The sequence below is a fragment of the Microcaecilia unicolor genome, chromosome 3 (genome assembly GCF_901765095.1).
Source record: "Microcaecilia unicolor chromosome 3, aMicUni1.1, whole genome shotgun sequence".
NCBI lineage: Eukaryota > Metazoa > Chordata > Amphibia > Gymnophiona > Siphonopidae > Microcaecilia > Microcaecilia unicolor.
Window position 1 is genome coordinate 145818787 of NC_044033.1, and position 22028 is coordinate 145840814.

The 22028-nt window shown below is 44.3% G+C and overlaps 1 protein-coding gene across 1 annotated transcript in view; it reads left to right on the forward strand.

Annotated features, from left to right (window-relative positions):
* Positions 1-22028, forward strand: part of GALNT2 (polypeptide N-acetylgalactosaminyltransferase 2) — a 483612-nt gene that overhangs the window by 314796 nt on the left and 146788 nt on the right.

The following is a 22028-nucleotide window of genomic DNA, read 5'->3' on the forward strand; positions in this document are numbered from 1 at the left end:
GAGAACCAAGTGAAATCTACAACAAAGAAAATGTTCCACTCAGTGTGGAAACTCAAACGCGTGAAACCATTCTTCCTGAGGGACATTTCGCAACTTGATACAATCAATGGTACTAAGCCATGTAGACTACTGCAACGGAATTTATGCAGGATGCAAAGAACAAATTATAAAGAAACTTCAAACCGCTCAAAGCACGGCAGCCAGGCTTATATTTGGAAAAACGCAATTCGAAAGCGCCAAACTCCTCCAAGAAAAACTGCACTGACTTCCAATCAAAGAACGTATGGCTTTCAATATCTGAACCCTGGTTCATAAAATTATCTATGGCGAAGCACCGGGATACATGACATACCTCATAGACCTACCAACCAGAAACACAACAGGATCAACACGAACATACCTAAATCTCCACTACCCAAGCTGCAAAGGACTCAAATACAAATCAACCTATGCATCCAGCTTTTCCTACATAAGCACACAACTATGGAACGCATTACCAAAAGCCGTGAAAACAACTTATGATCACCTAAACTTCCGGAAATCATTAAAAGCTAACCTGTTCAAATAGGCATACCCTACTGACTCAACTTAAATGCCTATACCCTGCAACACAACGAAACCAAAGCTCGTAATGGACATATAATAACTCTTCCTCTCTACGATTCCCTAATGTGTCTGTACACACGAGCCTTATTCTACCACAACATTACTGTATTTGTTCATATCTGAATTGGTGAACGCCTTTACAGTACTATGTAAGCCACATTGAGCCTGCAAATAGGTGGGAAAATGTGGGATACAAATGTAACAAATAAATAAAGTAATAAAATCTTAACTTCACAGCACATGCCACTCTTACCAATAGATATTGACTTCCCCCAGTGGTTCTGTGGACATCCTCCCTGCCCTCCCCCGTTTCCCGGTTACTCATTTTGGGAATATTTATATTAATTAGCTAATGGGCACATATGAGAGCTTGCCATGTCACTAGACAAAGACACTTCAAACTCAAAGAACACTCCACAACCTCATAGAAAAATCATTTCATATCAACAGATATTGTGGGTTAAATGAACACCATGAGGCTTATTTTCAAAGCACTTAGACTTACAAAGTTACATTGTAATCTATGGAACTTTATAAGGCTAAGCAGGGGAGTATCTGCGTGGGGCCACACGGGCCTGGGCCCCTGCAGATTTCTCCCTGGACCCCCCTACTGCCGCCAACCCTCCCCCGCCATTGCCGTGGGTACCTTTGCTGGCGGGAGACCCCAACCCCCGCAAGCCGAGGTCCGCTTCCTCCTGCCGCTTTTAAGTTCTTCTTCGTCCTAGGCTCTGTCACTCCGTGCTGTTCAAAGAAGCTGGCGCTGCTACCTCAATCCACTTTCGGAGTCTGACGTCCTGCACGTACAGCGTGCAGCGACGTCAGACTCCGAAAGTGGATTGAGGTAGCAGCGCCAGCTTCTTTGAACAGCACGGAGCGACGGAGCTTAGGACGAAGAAGAACTTAAAAGCGGCAGGAGGAAGCGGACCTCGGCTGGCAGGAGTTGGGGTCCCCCGCCAGCAAAGGTAGGTGACGGCGGCAATGGTGGCCTGGAGGGGGTCGGAAATGGCGGGGGGGGGGGCTATAATGTACCCCTTCACTCTGGCTCCGGCCCCCACTACCGCCGACTTTCAGATACGCCCCTGAGGCTAAGTGCTTTGAAAATGAGCCCCCATGTGTTACAAGCATGAAAAATGGAGGAAAAAGGCCTCCTAAATTGCCAGTGGTGCTTCTGTGCTTTCATGCATAAACTTAGTCACCACTAAGACTTGCGATCATCATCGACCAAAAAACTTGGTTTTTTATACACGGTCACTTTATTATATATAACGTCTTCCTTTTTTATGATTTTCTGTCTTATAAATAAAAAGCAGTTTTATAATGCATATGATCAAAACTTCAAGCACACTTCTTATACTCCCTTTGAGATCCCGTTTTGCTCAAAGCTTTATCAAGGGAGTGTGCCCAAAAATGATTCAGCGTTCTGTTGCATTGAAGATGAAAGCAAAAGAACGCTGAATCCACACTAATGAAATCATGAATAATGTGCCGCTTAAAACACACCAATGTAGGTTCAATCGAACACAAGTTATAAGATCCATTACTAGAATATATTCATGAATTATTATCTTAACTAGTAGTACAAATGATAAAACTTTTATCTCAGTATATCCTCTGCCTTCCTCCTCCTTTCCTTTGTTCCCATATTAAACAAACCCAACCTATACACGATTCTTTCATTCCTGCCGAAAATTCCTGGCCAGGGGTACGTTCGACACTTTTGATGTAGCATCCATGATCGCTGCCCAAGGTTTAGTGATGCGCAGACTCTCGTGGCTGCGTGTCTCTGACCTGGATCATTCAGTCCAGCAGCGGATGGCGGATGTTCCTTGCCGGGGGGGGGGGGGGGGCAACCTTTTTGGTGAGAAAGTAGAGGATCTAGTTGACCTGATCAAGAAGCATAATGATGCTATGGATTCTCTCTCTCGTCGGGCATCTTCTGCTACTACCTCCTCATCCAGGAGGTTTTTTTGGAGGGAAGAGGAATGCTCCCTATTCCTATGCTAGGTGTAGGTACACTCCTGCTTCTCGGCAGCCTGCCCAGGTTCAGTCCCAGTGAGCTCGTTCTCGTCATCAGCGTGCACCTAAGGCCGCTTGCGGCTCCCCAGCAAAAGCAAGGGACAGGCTTTTCACAGGCTCCAGTTCAGCATAGCCTCAGTAAACGTGTCCATACCAGACAACTTGCCAGTTGGGGGGAGGTTAATGTTTTTTCACCAAAGGTGGCCTCTTATAACCTCTGACTGGTGGGTTCTTCAAATTGTCCGGTTAGCATACACCCTCAATCTGGAATCCAAGCCTCCAAATTGCCCACTGGGAGGTCAGTCCTACAGCTTCCAGCACAAGCAGGTACTTGCAGAGGAACTCTTCACCCTTCTACAGGCCCAAGTGGTCGAACCCGTTCCACCAGGGCAAGAAGGGCTGGGATTCTATTTCAGGTACTTCCTTGTGCAAAAGAAAACGGGGGATGCATCCCATCCTAGACCTAAGGGCCCTGAACAAATTTCTTATCCGAGAAAAGTTCAGTATGCTTTCCCTGGGCACCCTTCTTCCCATGATTCAGGAAAACGATTGGCTATGCTTTCTGGACTTAAAGGATGCTTATACACATATCTCGATACTTCCATCTCACAGGAAGTATCTTCGATTTCGTCTGGGAACACAGCACTTTCAGTACCGTGTACTGCCTTTTGGCCTGGCGTCTGCGCCCAGAGTGTTTACCAAATGCCTAGCTGTAGTCGCAGCGTCTCTACATAGACTAGGAGTGCATGTGTTTCCTTATCTCGACGATTGGTTGGTGGAGAGCACCTCAAAGGAAGGTGCTCTGGAGCCCATACGAATGACTATTCAGGTGCTGGAGCTACTGGGGTTCGTCGTAAATTATCCCATCTCACCCCAGTCCAAAAATTGGAATTAATTGGAGCTCTGCTGAACACTCAGACAGCTTGAGCTTATCTCCCCGAGGCGAGGGCGGACAACCTTCTGTCCCTGGTGTCCATGGTTCGAGCTTCTCAGAAGGTCACAGCTCGGCAGATGTTGAGACTTCTGGGGCACATGGCCTTCACAGTTCATGTAACGCCCATGGCACGTCTAAATATGAGATCAGCTCAATGGATCCTAGCTTCCCAGTGGTTTCAAGCTGTGGGGAATCTAGAGGATATAATCCAGCTGTCCACCGACTTTCGGAATTCTCTTCAGTGGTGGGCGATTCGATCCAATTTGACTTTGGGGTGACAATTCCAAGTTCCTCAGCCACGAAAAGTGCTGACGACGGATGCATCTCTCCTGGGGTGAGGAGCTCATGTAGATGGGCTCCACACTCAGGGAGCCTGGTCCTTTCAGGAAAAAGGTCTGCAGATCAACCTCCTAGAATTGAGTGATCTGGAACGCTCTAAAGGCTTTCAGAAATCGACTGTCCAACCAAATCATTTTAATTCAGACAGACAATCAGGTTGCCATGTATTACACCAACAAGCGGGGGGGAACCGGATCTCGCCCTCTGTGTCAGGAAGCCGTCCAGATGTGGCTTTGGGCTCGCCGTCACAGCATGTTTCTCCAAGCCACTTATCTGGCAGGCGTAAACAACAGTCTGGCCGACAGGTTGAGTAGGATAATGCAACCTCACGAGTGGTCACTGAACATGGGCATAGTCCGCAAGATCTTCCGAGTGTGGATCTTTTTGCCACTCAGATCAATCACAAGGTTCCTCAGTTCTGTTCCAGGCTTCAGGCCCACGACAGACTAGCATCAGATGCCTTTCTCCTGCATTGGGGGACAGGCCTTCTGTATGTGTATCCTCCCATATCTCTAGTAGGGAAGACTTTGCTGAAACTCAAGCAAGACTGCGGAACCATGTTCCTGATTGCACCCTTCTGGCTGTGTCAGATTTGGTTCTCTCTTCTTCTGGAGTTGTCCTCCAAGGAACCATGGAGATTGGAATGTTTTCCAACCCTCATCACCCAGAACAAGGGGTCACATCTACATCCCAACCTCCAGTCTCTGGCTCTCATAGCCTGGATGTTGAGAGCTTAGAATTGGCCTCCTTGGGTTTTTCAGAGGATGTCTCCCGAGTCTTGCTTCCAGAAAAGATTCCACGAAGAGGTGTTACTCTTTCAAATGGAGGAGGTTTGCCGTCTTGTGTGACAGCAAGGCCCTAGATCCTCTTTCTTGTCCTACACAGACCCTGCTTGAATACCTTCTACACTTATCAGAGTCTGGCCTCAAAACCAACCTAGTAACATAGTAACATAGTAGATGATGGCAGAAAAAGACCTGTGCGGTCCATCCAGTCTGCCCAACAAGATAAACTCACATGTGCTACTTTTTGTGTATACCTTACCTTGATTTGTACCTGTCCTTTTCAGGGCACAGACCGTATAAGTCTGCCCAGCACTATCCCCGCCTCCAAACCACCAGTCGCGCCTCCCACCACCGGCTCTGGCACAGACCGTATAAGTCTGCCCAGCACCATCTCCGTCTCCCGCCACCGGCTTTGCCACCCAATCTCGTCTAAGCTCTTTAGGATCCATTCCTTCTGAGCAGGATTCCTTTATGTTTATCCCACGCATGTTTGAATTCCGTTACCGTTTTCGTTTCCACCACCTCCCGCGGGAGGGCATTCCAAGCATCCACTACTCTCTGTGTAATAAAATACTTCCTGACATTTTTCTTGAGTCTGCCCCCCTTCAATCTCATTTCATGTCCTCTCGTTCTACTGCCTTCGCATCTCCGGAAAAGGTTAGTTTGCAGATTAATACCTTTCAAATATTTGAACGTCTGTATCATATCACCCCTGTTTCTCCTTTCCTCCAGAGTATACATGTTCAGGTCCGCAAGTCTCTTCTCATACGTCTTGTCCCATACCATTCTCGTAGCTTTTCTTTGCACCGCTTCAATTCTTTTTACATCCTTAACAAGATACGGCCTCCAGAACTGAACACAATACTCCAGGTGGGGCCTCACCAACGACTTATACAGGGGCATCAACACCCCCTTTCTTCTGCTGGTCACACCTCTCTCTATACAGCCTAACAACCTTCTAGCTACGGCCACCGCCTTGTCACACTGTTTCGTCGCCTTCAAATCCTCAGATACTATCACCCCAAGATCCCTCTCCCTATCCGTACCTATCAGACTCTCCCCGCCTAACACATACGTCTCCCGTGGATTTCTACTCCCTAAGTGCATCACTTTGCATTTCTTCGCATTGAATTTTAATTGCCAAACCTTAGACCATTCTTCTAGCTTCCGTAGGTCCTTTTTCATGTTTTCCACTCCCTCCGGGGTGTCCACTCTGTTACAGATCTTAGTATCATCCGCAAATAGACAAACTTTACCTTCTAACTCTTCGGCAATGTCACTCACAAATATATTGAACAGAATCGGCCCCAGCACCGATCCTTGAGGCACTCCACTACTCACCTTTCACTCCGAGCGAATTCCATTCACCACCACCCTCTGGCGTCTGTCCGTCAACCAGTTCCTAATCCAGTTCACCACTTCGGGTCCTATCTTCAGCCCATCCAGTTTATTTAAGAGCCTCCTGTGGGGAACCGTGTCAAAAGCTTTGCTGAAATCTAAGTAGATTACGTCCATAGCTCGTCCCTGATTCAATTCTCCTGTCACCCAATCAAAGAATTCAATGAGATTCGTTTGGCACGATTTCCCTTTGGTAAAACCATATTGTCTCGGATCTTGCAACTTATTGGCTTCCAGGAAATTCACTATCCTTTCCTTCAGCATCGCTTCCATTACTTTTCCAATAACCAAAGTGAGGCTTACCGGCCTGTAGTTTCCAACTTCTTCCCTATCACCACTTTTGTGAAGAGGGACCACATCCGCCGTTCTCCAATCCCTCGGAACCTCTCCCGTCTGCAAGGATATATTAAACAAATCTTTAAGAGGACCCGCCAGAACCTCTCTGAGCTCCCTCAATATCCTAGGGTGGATCCCATCCGGTCCCATGGCTTTGTCCACCTTTAGCTTTTCAAGTTGTTCATACCCACTCTCTTCCGTGAACGGTGCTCTATCCACTTCAATCTCATTTGTACTTTTTCCAGTCCATCGCGGTCCTTCTCCAGGATTTTCTTCTGTGAAAACAGAACAGAAGTATCTATTTAGCAAATTTGCTTTTTCTTCATCATTATCCACATAGTGGTTCGCAGTATCTTTTAGTCTCACAATTCCCTTTTTAGTCATTCTCCTTTCACTAATATACCTGAAGAAACTTTTGCCACCCCTCCTTACATTTCTAGCCATTTGTTCCGTTTGCGCTTTCGCCAGACGTATCTCTCTCTTGGCTTCTTTCAGTTTCCTCCGGTATTCCTTCCCGTGTTCCTGTTCTTGAGTTTTTGTGTATTTCTGGAACGCCAAACTCTTTAGCCTTTATTTTCTCAGCCACTTGCTTGGGGAACCATATCGGTTTCCTTTTTCTCTTGCTTTTATTTACTTTCCTTACATAAAGGTTCGTGGCCCTATTTATAGCTTCTTTCAGCCTGGACCACTGTCCTTCCACTTCTTGTATTTCCTCCCACCCCATCAGCTCCTTCCTCAGGTATTCCCCTATTTTACTAAAGTCAGCATGCTTGAAATCCAGGACTTTGAGTTTTGAGTGGCCACCCTCCTCTTCAGCCGTCATATCAAACCAAACCGTTTGATGGTCACTGCCGCCCAGGTGGGCACCCACTCGGACATTTGACACATTATCCCCATTTGTGAGTACCAGATCTAGCGTCGCTCCCTCCCTCGTGGGTTCCGTCACCATTTGTCAGAGCAAAGCACTTTGAAAAGCATCCACGATCTCTCTACTTCTTTCCGATTCCGCAGACGGAACCTTCCAATCTACATCTGGCAGATTGAAATCTCCCAACAACAGCACCTCTCTTTTCTTCCCCAACTTTTGAATATCAGCGATCAGATCTTTATCTAGTTCCTCCAATTGTGTCGGGGGTCTGTAGACAACACCCACGTGGACAGAGGTTCTATCCTCTCTTTTTAAGGTGATCCATATCGCTTCTTCCTTTCCCCAGTTCCCTGTCATTTCAGTCACTGTGATATCATTTCTCACATACAGAGCTACTCCTCCACCTTTTCGCCCCTCTCTATCCTTCCTAAAAAGGTTATAGCCTGGTATGTTTGCATCCCATTCATGGGAACCATTGAGCCATGTCTCTGTGATTGCAACTATGTCCAAGTCTGCCTCCAACATCAGGGCATGAAGGTCATGAACTTTATTGCTTAGACTGCGAGCATTTGTGGTCATCGCTTTCCATCTACATTTCCTAGTATGTGTTTCGGTTTTAGTGATTTGGGGTGTCTTTTCTCTTTGGGTCCCTCCATATCTTTTTGTTCCACCTTCCTTGCTTTTTCTTTCGCCTCAGTTTTATTTTCAGGAACATCACAGTGCTCTAGTGGAGCAAAAGAATTCTGTAGGGGCAACACTTGTGAGGGCGGATGCTTCTGTGTCACATAACGAAACCTGCCTGAGCCTACTGTGAACCTTCTATTCTTAGATGGTATTATCCTTTGAGGCAGTGGTGAGAATTCGGTATGGTTCTGTGCAGTATGATTTTGTGCAGTCCTAGAAGTTGCTTTAAGTGCATTCAATTCCTGCTTTACTTTGCTGAGCTCCTGTTTTAAACTAGCAAGCTGAAGACAGATAGGACAAGCTTTAAGTCTCCAGAAGCTTGGTCTTGAAACCAAAGCACCACAATTATTACAGAGAATAAAAGTCATCTTGATTTGTTGAAATGGGTATGAACAGGTGTACTATGATGGGGTTGTAATTAAGGTGGGGTTAATTTATGATACGTAGTATATTTGGGAAAGCTATATAGGAAGTGTCAGTCTTGGGGTGGGTGGGTTGTGGGGCAGGGTGGGTGGGCTTAAGCTTAAGACCTATGGAATGTGTTTGCTGTAACCTATCTCTAGAACAGCGTTGAAATGCCCAGAGCCACAAGTGTAAGGTAGGGGTAATCAGAAAATAGTCTTATCTGAGAGCTCCCAAATCCATCCAGCTTCTATGCAGAGACAAAAACCACGTGGAGAGAGAAGCTCCACCTGTGCTATGCAATTACCTTACAACAAAAGCAGATGGGGGAGGGGAGGGGCTCCACACAGTATGGAAGCAAAAGGGAAAAAATAAAACACAAGAGAAACTACTACCGATTTTAAAGCACTTGTTAAAGCCAGTTCTCAGCTTATCAACTATCAAATACAAATAGCCAATAAGCAGTTTTAAAATCTGTTACATAGAATACAGATATCAATTAGAAATAGCCACTAAGCAGTTAGTTAGGAAACACAGATTATGAGATCACAAGTTTAGCTGAGCAGATAAAAAATAGGGGGGGGGGGGTTCATCTTAGTGCGATTAGTGCCTATCATCGCAGTGTAGAGGGCAAGCCTATCTCTGGACAGCCTTTAGTTGTTCCCTTCATGAGAGGTTTGCTTTTGTCAAAGCCCCTGTCAAACCTCTACCAGTGTCATGGGATCTCAATGTCGTTCTCACCCAGCTGATGAAAGCTACTTTTGAGCCACTGAATACCTGCCATCTGAAGTCCTTGACCTGGAAGGTCATTTTCTTGGTGGCTGTTACTTCAGCTCGTAGGGTCAGTGAGCTTTAGGCCTTAGTAGTACATGCACCTTATATCAAATTTCATCACAACAGAGTAGTCCTCTGCACGCACCCTAAGTTCCTGCCAAAGGTGGTGTCGGAGTTCCATCTGAACCAGTCAATTGTCATTCCAACATTCTTTCCCCGTCCTCATACCCGCCCTGGCGAAAGCAGTTTGCATCCCTTGGACTACAAGAGAGCATTGGCCTTTTACGTGGAGCGGACAAAGCCCTTCAGACAGTCTGCCCAGTTTTGATCCCAACAGGAGGGGAGTCGCCATCGGAAAACGCACAATCTCAAATTGGCTAGCAGATTGCATTTCCTTCATTTATGCCCAAGCTGGGCTGGCTCTGGAGGGCCATGTCACGGCTCATAATGTTAGAGCCATGGCTGCGTCAGTGGCTCATTTAAAGTCAGCCTCCGTTGAAGAGATTTGCAAGGTGGTCGTCAGTCCACACATTCACATCTCATTACTGCCTTCAGCAGGATACCCGATGCGACAGTCGGTTTGGGCAGTCAGTGCTGCAGAAGCTGTTCGGGGTTTAGAATCCAACTCCACCCCCCTAGACCCATTTTTGTTCTGTTCCAGGCTGCACTCTCATTTAGTTGTTTATGGTTTCAGATCAATCTATGTTATGTCCTCACCATTGCGAGGCCCAATTGATCAATGTTCATTGTTTTGAGTGAGCCTGGTTGCTAGGGATACCCCACATGTGAGAACAAGCAGCCTGCTTGTCTTCGGAGAAAGCGAAGATACTTACCTGTAGCAGGTATTCTCCGAGGACAGCAGGCTGATCGTTCTCACAAACCAGCCCACTTCCCCTTTGGAGTTATTTGCTTCTCTTTATGCTTTTTGATTTAATTGAGGGAACGCGCTCACGCGACAGACGGAAAATCAGTCTGTGCAGTGTGCGCTGCACGTGTGCCAGAAGATTCTAGCAAAACATTTTTTATATTTTGCTTGCAAAATGCCGTCCAATTCCTGGGCCAATGCAGACGTCGACCCACATGTGAGAACAATCAGCCTGCTGTCCTCAGATAATACCTGCTACAGGTAAGTATCTTCGCTTCATCCACAAAGAAGCAAACCTTGCCAGACAGCTCTTCAGTAATGTCACTTACAGAAATGCTAGAAAGAACCAGCCCCTAGAACCAAACTTTGCAGCACACTACTGGTAGCATCCTTTTCCTCATTTTCATCAGAATGAACTCCATTTACCACTACCCACTGTTGCCTTCCAGTCAACCAGTTTCTAACCCAGTCAGTCACTTTAGGGACCATACCGAGAGCACTCAGTTTATTTATTAGTCTTCTATGCGGAACTGTGTCAAAGGCTTTGCTCAAAATTAAATACACCACATCCAGCGTTCTCCCTTGATCCAACTCACTGGTCACCCAGTCAAGGAAATTAATCAGATTTGTCTGCCTATAGTGTAACTGTCACGAATCGCCTAGCCTTCTGCCTGGGGCTACCCCGCGGACACTTAGAGAGTCTATCCCCAGCACAGCTTAGGTCTGCCTGAACCTGCCACCTGTGCTCTACACTAGCACCCTCCTCCCACTGACTGGATCACTGCCACCTCTGGGCGAGTGTCCTGCTCTCAGATTATCCCTAGTGATTTCTGGGTTATTGGAGGCCACACTCCCATTGTTCCCACAGTTCCCAGAAAGCACTCACAGACCCAACACACAAACCGCCAGGATTCTTTATCAGTCCAGACAAGCAGGACGAACAAACAATTAATGTTTTATCTCATAAAAATATTGAACAGTGGACAGAAAAAGAATATAACTGTTTTACAGGGCTTCAGCAAAGAGCTTTCTCTCTCTCTTCTCCCAATCTGAAACTGGGGAAAAAACAATATAATCCAAATGAGAAGATTTCCTGGGCCAATCAGTCAACAAGTTAAAAAAAAAAAAAAAAAAGCTGGTTACATTGCTGTGTGCTAACTAAAAGAAAGGTCAGTTCTTTGTAACAGCTTTACATCAAAGAAACACCATCTGCTGGCCAAATAGGAGAAATATACTTCAGAATATAATTAATGCAGGAAAATATCCAATACATTTTACAGGCTTAAAACGCACCGTTTCTTCACAATAACCATGCTGCCTCGGGTCCTGTAATACATTGAATTCCAGAAGAAGCTGTAGGAACTAAATCTTTCATCAACAAAACAATCAATATAAGAAAAGCAGGAAATAGGGTGAGAGAAAGTTATTTTTTATTTTATTTGCCAGTCAGATGCAGTTTGTTTTCTGGAGATAAGTCCACTGTATGTGGAGGGTAGGGGGAATTGCTTTAGTGCTGGGTCCTTAAGAAAGTCCCAATGTCTAGGCTGAATGGTGTTCACAATGTGTCTCTTGAGGGAATGACAAGCTTTTGTTGTAAACAGAACAAAAAGTTAGATATATTGGGATTCTGAAGAATATTAAAACGGACTCCTGTAACCTGTTTTCATTGGGTGTTTTTTATTTTGGTAAATTTAAAAATACCTTGTCTCCTTGTAGCTGTAGTGAATCTATTCCATGGCATATGACACATCTATGTAGCAACTTAAATCAGAATGGAGGCGTCAGCCAGATGGATTCATCCATTCCCTGGTGTGGTATACTCCTACAAGAACAAAAATACCCTGCATAATGGAGAAGGAGGGCGAGTACAAATATATTTCTTCATTTGAAGAAAGCTGATTTTTTTTTTCTCTTAAGTGACAATATATTTAGAGATGTACTTAGGCTATTACAGTGCTAATTTATGGCCCTCACATGCTTGGAATACTTGAAAAAGTACTTCCATTATGTCTCTTAAGTGGTCACCAGAGGCCAAAAATATATATTACAAATCTCATTGTTCATCCACTTCACCTCTCTACTGAAGTGCTTAACAGACTCTGATGTCATAATTAGTATTTTGCCCATAATTCCATAATTTTATAGTTACAGCTTGAAGAAGTTTAAAGTAGTATACACATCTCTCTATATAAAACGCACCTCCAACGTTCTAATGAAGCCTCTGTTAGCCAACATTCTAAAGTGAAGGGGGTGAGATCGCATTGTGTCTGCCCCGCCCACGCGTCAAACGTGATGACGTCGAGGGCGGAGCAATGACACTCAACCAATCGCAACGCTCGGCAGCGAAGCGTCAGGGAAGGAGGCGGCGCTCCCGACGTCTAGCCTTCCCTTCGCTGTGTTCCGCCTTCTTCTGACGTCAAAAGAAGGCGGAACACAGCGAAGGGAAACCTAGACGTCGGGAGCGCCGCCTCCTTCCCTGACGCTTCGCTGCCGGAACCGGCACGGAGGTAAATTTGAAAACAAGAAAAAAACAAACAAAACAACCATGTTGGGGGGAGAGAAGAGGGTGGCCACTAAAGAACAACAATGGGAGCGGGAGGGCAGGGGAGAAACGACAGCATGGATGCGAAGGGGGGGGGGGGGAAGAAGAGGGCGGCCCAGGCTGGGACATGGGAGAGAGAGGAGCATGGATGCAAGGGGGGGTCATGAAAGGGAGACAGGGGACTTGCTGCAAAAGGATGAATGGAGGCGGCAGGGGACAGAGGAGCATGGATGGGCATGGATTGGGATGGCAGGGCTCAGGAAGAGAGGGCAATTGCTGGAAAGGGATGAATGGAGGGGGCAGGGGACAGAGGAGCATGGATGGGCATGGATTGGGAGGGCAGGACTCAGGGAGAGAGGGAAATTGCTGGATAGGGATGAATAGAGGGGACAGATGGGCATGGATGGAAATGGATTGCAGGGCAGGCCTCAGGGAGAGAGGGCAATTGCTGGATAGGGAAAAATGGAGGGGCCAGGTGACAGATGAGCATGGATGGGCATGGATTGGAAGGGCAGGACTCAGGGAGAAGGGAATTGCTGGATAGGGATGAATGGAGGGGACAGATGGGCATGGATGGATATGGATTGCAGAGCAGGCCTCAGGCAGAGAGGGGAAATGCTGGATAGGGAAAAATGGAGGGGCCAGGTGACAGAGGAGCATGGATGGGCATGGATTGGAAGGGCAGGACTCAGGGAGAGGGGAATTGCTGGAAAGGGATGAATGGAGGGGACAGATGGGCATGGATGGATATGGATTGCAGAGCAGGCCTCAGGCAGAGAGGGGAAATGCTGGATAGGGAAAAATGGAGGGGCCAGGTGACAGATGAGCATGGATGGGCATGGATTGGAAGGGCAGGACTCAGGGAGAGGGGAATTGCTGGATAGGGATGAATGGAGGGGACAGATGGGCATGGATGGATATGGATTGCAGGGCAGGCCTCAGGCAGAGAGGGAAAATGCTGGATAGGGATGAATGGAGGGGGCAGGGGACAGAGGAGCATGGATGGGCACACACACACACACTCTCTATCACACTGTGTCTCACATACACACTTGCACACACTCTCATTCTCACACACACACTCTCTCACAAACACACTCTCTCTCTCACACACTCACACTTTCACTCTCACAGTCGCTCTCACATACACTCTCCCAAACATACACACTCCGAGGAAAACCTTGCTAGCGCCCGTTTCATTTGTGTCAGAAACGGGCCTTTTTTACTAGTATACTATAAACACAGAATTAAACAAATGTAACAAAATACTTACTGGTCAATATTCAGCCACCATTGGTCAGCGTTTTTTCAAAACACTAACTGCTGCAGACTGAACTAGGCCCCCCACATTCAGTGCCGGCATTGAACATTTAGGTTCTGTCTCAGGTAGCAGGCTGAATATTGTATCCTCCTCTGGCAATGCTGCTTCTGACCCCTCACCCCTACCCTCCTTCCCATGCCCAAATATAAGTGAAATAAATGAAGATGATATTTTTAGATGTAATACAAAAATGATTTCCTTGCAGGCCAAATTTGAACATAAAACTAGCAATACTGGATTAGACCAGTGGTCCATCTAGCCCAGTATCCTGCTTCCAACAGTGGCCAATCCAGGTCACGAGTACTTGGTAGAAACCCAAATAGTAGCAACATTCCATGCTACCAATCCCAGGGCAAGAAGTGGCTCCCCATGTCTGTCTCGATAGCATGGAATTTGTCCAAACCTTTTTTTTAAACCAAGATACGCTAAACACTGATACTACATCCTCCATTATTGAGTCTGTTATTGAGATGGATATGGGGGAAGCCACTGCTTGCCCAGGGATTGGTTGCATGGAATATTGCTACTAATTGGGTTTCTGCCCGGTGCTTGTGACCTGGATTGGCCACTGTTGGAAGCAGGATACTGGGCTAGATAGACCATTGGTCTGACCCAGTATGGCTATTCTTATGCAAAGAGTTCCAGAGCTTAACTATTTGTTGAGTTAAAACAATATTTCCTCCTCTTTGTTTTAAAAGTATTTTCATTTAACTTCATTGAGTGTCCCCTAATATTTATACTTTTTGAAAGAGTAAACAATCAGTTCACTTCTACTTGTTCTACACCACTCAGGAGTTTGTAGATCTCAATCATATCTTCCTTCAGCCATCTCTTTTTCAAGCTGAAGAGCCCTAACCTCTTTAGCCTTTCCTTATATGAGCGGAGTTCCATCCCCCTTTATAATTTTGGTTCTTCATTGAAACTTTTCTAATTACACTATATCTTTTTTGAGATAAGGCGACCAGAACTGAATGCAGTACTCTAGGTAAGGTCACACCATGGAGCAATACAGAGGCATTATAGTATTCTCGGACTTATTTTCCATCACTTTCCTAATAATTCCTAGCATCCTGTTTGCTTTTTTTGGCCACCGCCGCACGCTGTGAAGAAGATTTCAGCATAATGTCTACAATGACACCTAGATTGATTTCTTGAGTGCTGACTCTTAGGTGGGACCCTACTATCAGGTAACTATGATTCTGATTATTCCTCCCAATGTGCATCATTTTACATTTGTCCACATTATATTTCACTTGCCATTTGGTTGCCCAGCCTTCCAGTTTCCTAAGGTCTTCCCGCAGTTTTTCACAGTCCGGATGTGTTTTAACAACCTTGAATAGTTTTGTGTCATATGAAAATTTAATCACCTCTCTCATCATTGATTTCCAGATCATTTCTAAATATGTTAAATAGCACTGGTCCCAGTACAGATCCCTGCAGCACTGGTCCCAGTACGGATTCCTGTGGCACTCCACTGTTCACCCTCCTTCATTGAGAGAAATGGCCATTTAACCCTACCCTCTGTTTTCTGTTCAATAATCAAGTCCTAATCCACAACAGAACATTGCCTCCTATCCCGTGACTCTCTAATTTTCTCGGGAGTCTTTCATGAGGAACTTTATCAAATGCTTTCTGAAATCTAGATACACTACATCAACCAGCTCACCTTTATCCACATGTTTATTCACTCCTTCAAAGACATGAAGCAAATTTGTGAGGCAGGACTTCCCTTGACTGAAGCCATGCTGACTCTGTCCCATTAAACCATGTTTGTTCATGTGTTCCATAATTTTATTCTTTATAATAGTTTCCACTATGTTACCTGACATTGACTCAGGTTTACTGATCTATAATTTCCTGTATCACCCCTAGAACCTTTTTTAAAAAATTGGCATTACATTGGCCAACCTTTGCTCTTCAAGTTCTATGGACGACTAATGACAGGTTACAGATTACTAACAGCTGATCAGCAATTTCATGTTTGAGTTCTTTCAGTACCCTTGGATGCATGCTATCCAGTCCAGGTGATTTACTACTCTTTAATTTGTAACTTTGGCTCAGTATGTCTTCAAGATCACTTTGATTTCTTTCAGTTCCTCCACACCATCACCCTTGAAACCAATTTCTGGTAAAGGTAGACCTCTTTGTCTTCTTCTGTAAAGACCGAAGCAAAGAATTTATTCAATTTCTCCGCTTTGTCCTTGTCCTCCCTGAGTGCTCCTTTTGCTCATTTATGGTCTTAACAGTCCCACGGATTCCCTTGCAGTCTTTCTGCATCTGATGTACGTAAAAAAGTTGTTACTGTGAGATTTTGCCTCTGTGGCAAGTTTCTCTTCATGTTCTTTTAGCCTTCTTTGTCATGTCAGTGCTTTGCATCTAGCTTGCTAGTCTAATATAAGTGTTTGGGGGAGTCCTCTCCCTGAAAATACTCTGCTCATTTGTTACTCAGTAACTCAGCCTGTCCTCATGCAGAGCTATCAGGAAATTAAGCTACCCTTCTCTCTTTATTTGTTTTGCAAAGCATATAACACCTTGTGATGATGCGTTTATTACTGACGCGTGAATCGCATATTTGACATGTGAATGTCCTTATTGCATTGTGAAGCTTTGTTATATGAATCTAATGTCACTATGGATACGGAGAGACAGATTTCCATTGTAAACCCTAATCACCTTGCTTTTGGTCTTTTACACAGGTAGAAAGATGTTAGGATTGTTTGTGTATAAGTAGACGTCCTCTTTTAGATGCCCCAATGCCATGCAGTGAGAGCCTATTCTTGGTACCTGGAATCCATTGTAGAACAGTAGCACAACCCGGCATCGGAGCACCTAAATTTTAAGCACTTGGCAGTTACACCAGCCATAGACCTGGCATAACTACGGGCACCTAGATGAGGCAAGGCAACTATAACTTAGTGTTCTGTAAGTGGCAGCCTCACATGTTCCCCACTCCCATCCTCCACCCATGTGAACACCCCATTGCATTTCCCGTGCCCCTACAGAATAGCATTTGTGGACTGTTCAAGTCTTTCTGGATGTTTCACGGAATACTTAGGTTCAAAAGAAAGCACTTCTGACTTTTGAAAAGTAGAGTTTTGGCTTTGGGAGCTACCTTTTTTCTTTGCTTCCCCTGTATATATTTGATTTATTTTCAGGAGAAGCAGTATATTTTCTTTGAATCTGTACAGCTAGAAAAGTTTCTGCAAGAACATGAGAACTGATTGTGCTGGTTAGTGATTTTGATGTTAATTACTTCTTACCAATCAGGGCTCTATAATATTATTTTCTTTATTTACTTTGAAGTATTTTCTTTGTGGCTATTTAGTTGCTTTATATCTTAGGCTGTACTTCTTTTTGTGACATGGCCTAGTTGAGAGTTGTTAAATACTTGTATGTTTTTCTTTTATATTGATATGTAACCTATTATTGCTCACTTTTCCTTTGTTATTATTGGGAAATATATAATTTTTAAAAGCAAATAAAGAGAAAAAATAACAAAAAACTATCATCAGCTCCAAGAATTAAATTCAAATATTAAAAATTATCTTGCAGAAAAAGCTTGCTGAAAGGATGAGCTTTAAAGTAGAGATGGTACTGACCATAAATGTTGAGATAAAGCAATCATAAAACGGGTTACTCAATACTCAAAAGCAGAAATGTCTTTTAGATCTAAAGCTCTATTAGGACAATATAATTTTAAAGAATTAGCAATGCAAAGTGAATTATCTTGTAGTGCTGTGGCAAAACATGGAATTGTTCTGCTTGTAAATTATAAAGTTATTGTTTATGATGTGCATTTCCTTTGGCCAGCAGGTGGTGACTGTCTGTTGTTTGTAAAGTTATTACAAAACTGTCAGTTTCTTCTTCCTGCCAAAAAGCTGTTAGTTTAAGCTGTGAAGTAATTTTTTAGTTTTAGCCAGGGAGAAAAGAGAGAAAGATCTGTTTGCTGAGGCCCTGTGAACAGTTATATTTGAGAACCTGTGAGTAGCTATATGTCACGATCTCCCCGGATACTATTTAGATAGTAAACAAATGTTTAGATAGTGTTATAATTGATCTATATTTCAGTTACCTGTTATTGTTTTGCTGACTGCACCTTTTCTGTTCATTGTTTTAATTTTTCATAACAATAAATATTTTTAGTTTATCGCCTCTGCTGTCTACTGACTAAGAATCCTGGTGGTTTGCGTGTTGGGTCTATGAGTGCTTTCTAGGAACTGTGAAACCACTGGAAGTGTGGCCCCAGTAACCTAGAAATCACTGGGGATAATTTGAGAGCGGGAGGCTTGCACAGAGGCGGTTGGGACCCAGTCAGTAGGAAGAGGGTGCTAGTTTAAAGCACAAGCAGCAGGTGCAGGCGGAATTGAGCTGTGCTGTGGGATAGACCCTTTAAGTAGCCGTGGCGTAGCCCCAGGCGGGTGGCTAGATGTTCTTTGACAAGTGCCTTGTTGATCAAAACTAAAATTAATGGTAAATTAGTATACCCTTCGTCCGTGGTTGTTGTAGCAGAGACATAAACTAACCTCCTGCTCCTTTCCTTTAGGATTTCTAAGGGGTTGACAGATTACCCATTCCTATCCACTAAAACAAGGCAGCAACTGTTTTAGTTCTATTTTTTTCTACCTGATCCTCCTTGAATCATTTCTCCTCTAGCAAGTGCCTTTAATAGCCAGCCTGTGAATATGTTACTTATTTGGATTTTGCTCACACCTTTTTCAGTAGTAGCTCAAGATGAGTTATATTCAGTTACACTGGGTACAAACCAGTTGATTCTTTCCGTTAAGCTGCTGCTGCTGCTGCTGCTTCAGGCATATGTGAAGGGACCTCCCTGTAGTTGTAAGGTCAGAGGTGAGAGATGAACCCAAGACAAAGTGGGATAGCAGGGAATGGGCTTAATTATTCAGAGGGAATGGCTCCACTGCCACCAGAACCTTCTCTCTTAACATGGTAAGGTTCTTCCAGGCTTCCACCAACTTCCAGCACCTTCTAAACTGTATGTTCCAGAGCTTTCTATAGATTAGCTGGAGCCTTTCCTGACAGGTGCAGGATGTACAGAGTTCAGCAAGAGACCACAGTTAGAATGGACCTCAGGAACATTGGCTATTGGCTAGCTGACTTCTCCCTGCTACACCCAGAAATGAGGGCACTGACACTAACATGACCTTTAGGGAACAACAGTGGGAAATTCAGGCAGATTTAACCTGCTGAATCTGTTATGATGCTACAATTCTTTTGAAAGTCCAAGAAATAAAACGTTACAGTAATCAAACAAAGGGCTAACATAAGACTGGACAACCGTATGGAAATTTGCAGGACTTAAACTGAAAATTCTGCCATCTTCCGCACTTTTTAAATCTCTGAATGACATTCCTGAGATGCATTTTAAAGGGCTGGCCATCGATTAAAAGGTTCATTCACATGATTAATCGTGATTAAAAAATTTAATCATGATTAATTGCATTAAGTGGCCCCCCTCACATTTCCTCCTATACAGTGCAATATATAGATAGCAGATGTAAATTCTCAAAATTGATATACTAAGCTAAAAATAAAATCATTTATCTTACCGTTGTTGTCTGGTGATTTTATCTTTCCAGTCTTCTCATTCCCTGTCTCTGGTTCCCTGTACTCTGAACTCCGTTTCCAGGGTCTCCTGTCTAGTATTCACTATTTCTTTCTTTTCTCTCATCCTGCCGTACATCTATCTTTCACATTCAACTTTAATCCATTTTTTCCTCCTTTTCAATTCTGTCTAGTTTCCATCTCTTCCATTCATGGGCACCATCTCCTCCGTTCTTTCTTCCCTTCCCTTCCCTGGGCACTGTCTCTTCTCTTCTCTCCCCTCCCCTTCCCTTCTGTTCCTCTCCATGGGCACAGTCTCCTTCTGTCTCTCTTCTCTCCCCTTCCCTTCTCTTCCCCTCCACAAGCACTGTCTCCTTCTGTCTCTCATCTCTCCCCTTCCCTTCCCCTCCACGGGCACCATCCCTTCTCTCTCCTTTTCCTCCATGGGCACCGTCTCTTCACTCCCCCTGCTCCATGGGCACTCTCTGTTCCCTCCACTCCATGATCAACATTTCCCTTTTTTTTCCCATCGCCTATTTCCAGCATCTGTCCCTCTCAAACACATCTCTCTCTCTCTCAGCAAATCTTTCTGAACCCTCTCCTCTCATGCTCTCTCTCTCTTTTCCAAATCTTTTGCTCCCCCCCCCCCCCCCCCCCCCCCCCCCGTGGTCTGCATTCTTTCTTTCCTTATAGCTGATCCTCTCGGCCCTCCGACTTGTCTTCAGTGCTGCATCATTTGAAGGCATGCTGCTTCTTTCAGCCACCCAAAGCCTTTGTAGCGTCCTGTCTCCTCTGACAGAACTTCCTGTTTCCTGGTGGGATGCTACAGAGAGAGGCTTCGTGTGGCTGAAAGAAGCAGCATGCCTTCAGTGCTTAAGGCAATGTCAGAGAGCCGAGAGGAGAGAATAATCACACTGCATCTTTTCTGGGCCCCAGCAGTGCTGCTGCTTAGAACCCCTCCATCCTTTCCTCGGACCCGAAGTGCCACGGACTCATACCTCCACAGTTACTTCTGGGTCATGGGCATGGCTCCACCTTCCCCACATCGTTTGGGAACAACACATCAGCAGGGCCAAGCAGGACCCAGCAGCTGGTCTCTGCAGCCCATGTATGCCGCAAAGGAAGCAATGAATGAGGGAGCCAGACCTGGCGTTAACGTTCGTAAAAATTTTTAATGCATGTTAAACATTTAATGAGTTAATCACATTATTAACGTGTTAAATTTGCAGCCCTAATTTTAAAGGATATATAGTATGTGGCACCCAGAATTACTCCTAGATTGCTCATTTTTCTCGTAGTAGAGATTTAAATTCCTTCAAATATAAACATTGAAGGAAAGTCAGGAACATCTGAACCAGAATGAAAAAGCACCTGCATCTTGTCTATATTTAAACAAAATCTGTTTGCAGATAGCCAAGTTCATATCATCGTTAAACACAAAACAAAAATCAATAGCCTCAGATACTGGAAAAAAAACTTGTATATCAGCATATAGACAGTAATTAACTCCTAAAGACTCACGTACACTTATCCATGAAAATACAGGCATTCTGTACACACAAGTGGCATGTAACTGAGATATAGAATTGCCCTTTATATGACTGCCAGACATAATTCCTCAGACTTCCTGCTCCAGCATTTTCTATCTGATCTGTAATCTCCATTTTGTCCACAGCAGGGATTACAAAAATATCAAGCTTTTTGGCAGGCCATTATTGGAACTAAATGTATACTAAGGGGCCCTTTTACCAAGCTGATTGGCTAACACAGTTTAAAATGGTGTACTGTGGGATGCACTTGGGCATCCTTGGTTAGTATACAACAAGACAAAACTCATGCTCTTTAAAATACAATGTAATCCCTTGTAAATTACTCTTCCAAAGCTCAGAAGACAAAAATCACATGAATATTATGCTATGGAGGAAAAAGCTTCAGTATTTACAGTAGCGCCAATAAATTAGCACTATACTTAGCCAGCATGGGCAGAAAAAACTTCCATACATACAATAGTGATGCATAAAGTATTCATTATTGATTAAAATTTGTGCAAACACTTAAATATACTCAGTCATATATAGAAAAAAGAACCCAGCTTCTTCGGCTTCCAGTATTCAATTCTTATGGTTCTGCCAACAATGGAATTGTTTCACGGTACAGTGACCCTAGTGGTTCCGTATGAACCGACCTCTTTATGAAAAAAAACAAGACTTCAGCACATTGGAGCATTCTATCAAATCTTATTAAACATACAAGAGCACACAAACCTTACACATTTTCAACACATAATGTTCCTTATGACGAACCTTGAAGGAATATGGTGTCTGTGCATTTTAAAGGAGAATATTTCCTGTCTCTTTCGTCACTAGTGTTTTCAACCAGTTACATGAACTTCCCTCTTTACATCGAATATTCAATAAAAATAAAACCACTCAATCTCTGTTCAATCCCTGTGGTTTCACTGACTGCAATGTAAATATCTAGAATTGTTCTTACTGCTGCAGTATTGTCCGATGATCCCCACCCCTCGTACGTGGTGGAACGTGGTCCAATAGAAAACATGGAAGATCAGTATAAATATGACCAAATCTCATACAAT